Genomic DNA, 4,111 nt, shown 5'->3' on the forward strand with positions numbered 1-4,111 from the left:
GCGAAACGACATTACCAGCTTATATCCGATCGCCTTTTGAGTATTACGTGACATGGGAAGATACATTAATTACGTGCTCGGTTACAGGTTTGTACTTTGGCGTAGCTTAGAGCCTTCTTTTGATTTGGTCTAGCCCGTACTCGTCACAGTACTGGAAACAGAGACGGTGTTTAATTAATTATATTTACAAAATAAAACGTTACAATAATGGTCATGCATGTGTGAATCCCACAGCAATAACACATGTACAGTATAAGCCCTGATCCTAAACCTATCTGTAATCCTACCCCTCACCTTGTACATGCGATTAACAGCAGAATTCAGGTGAAGTGCATAAGGCAGTGGTTCCCAATCCTGGCCCTGGAGACCCGATATCGTGCTAGATTTTGTTTTCTCCATTTCTTTATTGAACTAATAATTTGCTTAATCGGGGCTTTTTAATCAATGTAAACCATAGGAAATGTCAGGTTGAATCAAAAAGTAAAAAAGGTACACATTTACATTTTAAAAGACAAATAATGCCAATTATTAGTTCAATTAAGGTTTCGGTTACTTAATTGAGCGTGCTGTTGGATTAAAAATAATAATAATAAAAAATGGCACAGGGATCCCCAGGACCAGGATTGGCAGGACTGGGAACTACTGGCATAAGGTATTCATATCTGATTCATATGGTAATCACACAGCAAGTATGACAAATAAACATATTTCAAAATCAGTTCCGGAACTTATGGAACGCAGGATTCTCGAAAGATTAAGGTCTTAAGGATAACATTGGGTTAGTATTAAAAAAAAAAGTAATTAGTGGAAAATATATAGTTTAAATTTTTAAAATGTGAATCGAAATTTGATTTGATTATGTTCAAATAATAGTCTTCGTAGTTACACATTGTTTCCATTAAATTGATACCAAACGTGTAATACTGATGAGATATCAGATATGGCTGTTTAATTATATAAGCCTACAAGAAGATAAAGCAAGTTTCACAAATAGGTAACTGATGTTAAAAGTGTTTCATGTTCATTATAATTATATATAATATATAGACTGTAATGTAAGTGATAGGCTATATAAGCTAGGCAACATACAATATACTATATTATATTACTTTTTAGTATATTTTATTATTTTATATATTTTTTTATTCCACAGACTATTCGTCATGTCCTTTCTGTACAACAACAAAACATATGTTAATCATGACTGAACTCAACCTAAATATGGAAGACGTTCCAGTTAGCGTACATCAGTGTTGGTGAACTGTTACTGAAGCAATTTATATTTATATACTTTTTATACAAAACGCAGCCGTCTTTGGACACATTATGATTAAAAATACATTGATTATAAAGGTTAAGTAAACTAGCGGACCATTGATGTACCATGAAGAATTCCAACAGGTGGCAGTGTTGAATTATGTTTCAAGCACAAACAAGCCTATCCTTCGTAATTAAATTGGCTCTGGAATAATTAAGCTGGACGCATTGTGACGTACGAAAAAAGTGCATAAAACGCAAGCCTGTGCTCAGATAATATATATAGAAAAGAAGAGGAAAATGAGAGTCTGGCTCAATTCAAGAACATTTTTGGTCTATAAAAGGTAGCAGCAGAATGTAAATCTTATTGGAAGGGTCCAATAATCTCAGTGGGGAGTTAAATAAGTTTCAAACATATTTATGACCTTCCAAATGATGTCATTAAATCTTACAACTGGTTGTAAACTAGTGTGAACAAACACTGTTCAAAATGTCAGACATTCTTTGCCTTTGAGCAAAGAAGTGTTCAGGAACATTTTCAGCAGATGCTGACAGTGACGAACTAAAAGAACATCAAATAAACCACAAAAAACACAATATGACTTGTAAGGGACTACAGACAAAGGATTTACATAGATCCTGCAACTTGTTTTCATATTGTACTATTTAAAGATAAGCTGTTTATAAGCTCTGTGGTCAACCTTTGCAGATTTTTAATGGCATCTGTTTGTGTGTTAGAAACAGCAAAAGGCAAATTGCAAAAATAAGCTATCTGTCCAACAGTACATTGCAGCTCACTGAGAAAAACTGAAATAGACTGAACTGATGTGCAGTTGGGGGTCTTATTTCTGGCCCTGAACAAGCTCACAATCAACAGGAAGGTCAGATCACAAGAATCTTTTGTTTAATGTTCAGACTTACACGCTCACTATTCAAAGAAAACCGGATGCCTGTCTTCAGAGCCATCTCCCAAGAGATCAATAAGCATACATGTGTCCGCCACACTGTTTACTGTAGGTATGTGATTGAATGAATTAAAATATTATGGTGTTGCTGCCCACAAGCCAGTGTTCCCATGATGACCAGAAATTACTATAGTGAAAGTAGTTTGGAAAAGTAGGAACAACATGCATTATTACCATCAAATGCATTTTCATGGCTGCATACTTTAAATCATGTTTCTTAATGCACTCTGTACAACTGATACATTGGAAGTGGTCTGTTTAAAGATGGGAACCAGTTTTATTTGTCTGTAGCTTGCCCATATCCAGGATTTACTGCATTTCCATTTGTTTTTCAATCCACCCACACAAAGTATTACTTGAAGCATTATAATCTAATACATATATTATTTTATTTTTAAAGAGTGTAATAAACCATTTTGAAGATTATTAAAACAACTAATTTTGTATATATCCATACAAATATAATAAGCAATTCTATTGTTCGACAAATTATCTTTAGAAGTGTTTGGTTCAAAATAAAACACCATATACACTCACCTAAAAGATTATTAGGAACACCTGTTCAATTTGTCATTAATGCAATTATCTAACCAACCAATCACATGGCAGTTGCTTCAATGCATTTAGGGGTGTGGTCCTGGTCAAGACAATCTCCTGAACTCCAAACTGAATGTCTGAATGGGAAAGAAAGGTGATTTAAGCAATTTTGAGCGTGGCATGGTTGTTGGTGCCAGACGGGCCGGTCTGAGTATTTCACAATCTGCTCAGTTACTGGGATTTTCACGCACAACCATTTCTAGGGTTTACAAAGAATGGTGTGAAAAGGGAAAAACATCCAGTATGCGGCAGTCCTGTGGGCGAAAATGCCTTGTTGATGCTAGAGGTCAGAGGAGAATGGGCCGACTGATTCAAGCTGATAGAAGAGCAACTTTGACTGAAATAACCACTCGTTACAACCGAGGTATGCAGCAAAGCATTTGTGAAGCCACAACACGTACAACCTTGAGGCGGATGGGCTACAACAGCAGAAGACCCCACCGGGTACCACTCATCTCCACTACAAATAGGAAAAAGAGGCTACAATTTGCACAAGCTCACCAAAATTGGACAGTTGAAGACTGGAAAAATGTTGCCTGGTCTGATGAGTCTCGATTTCTGTTGAAACATTCAGATGGTAGAGTCAGAATTTGGCGTAAACAGAATGAGAACATGGATCCATCATGCCTTGTTACCACTGTGCAGGCTGGTGGTGGTGGTGTAATGGTGTGGGGGATGTTTTCTTGGCACACTTTAGGCCCCTTAGTGCCAATTGGGCATCATTTAAATGCCACGGCCTACCTGAGCATTGTTCCGACCATGTCCATCCCTTTAAGACCACCATGTACCCATCCTTTGATGGCTACTTCCAGCAGGATAATGCACCATGTCACAAAGGTCGAATCATTTCAAATTGGTTTCTTGAACATGACAATGAGTTCACTGTACTAAACTGGCCCCCACAGTCACCAGATCTCAACCCAATAGAGCATCTTTGGGATGTGGTGGAACGGGAGCTTCATGCCCTGGATGTGCATCCCACAAATCTCCATCAACTGCAAGATGCAAGATCAATATGGGCCAACATTTCTAAAGAATGCTTTCAGCACCTTGTTGAATCAATGCCACGTAGAATTAAGGCAGTTCTGAAGGCGTAACGGGGTCAAACACAGTATTAGTATGGTGTTCCTAATAATCCTTTAGGTGAGTGTATGTCTCTAGAAATCATTAGTTTATAGTCCTTTTCTTCCCTTATGTATTCCTATATATTATGCTCACATGTATATGTGCTAGAGCTTTTGTCATAATCATTAATTTATTAAAAGTTATTAAACTTGTGGATACCGTGTTAT

This window comes from Amia ocellicauda, chromosome 8 (genome assembly GCF_036373705.1).
Source record: "Amia ocellicauda isolate fAmiCal2 chromosome 8, fAmiCal2.hap1, whole genome shotgun sequence".
Taxonomy (NCBI): Eukaryota; Metazoa; Chordata; class Actinopteri; order Amiiformes; family Amiidae; genus Amia; species Amia ocellicauda.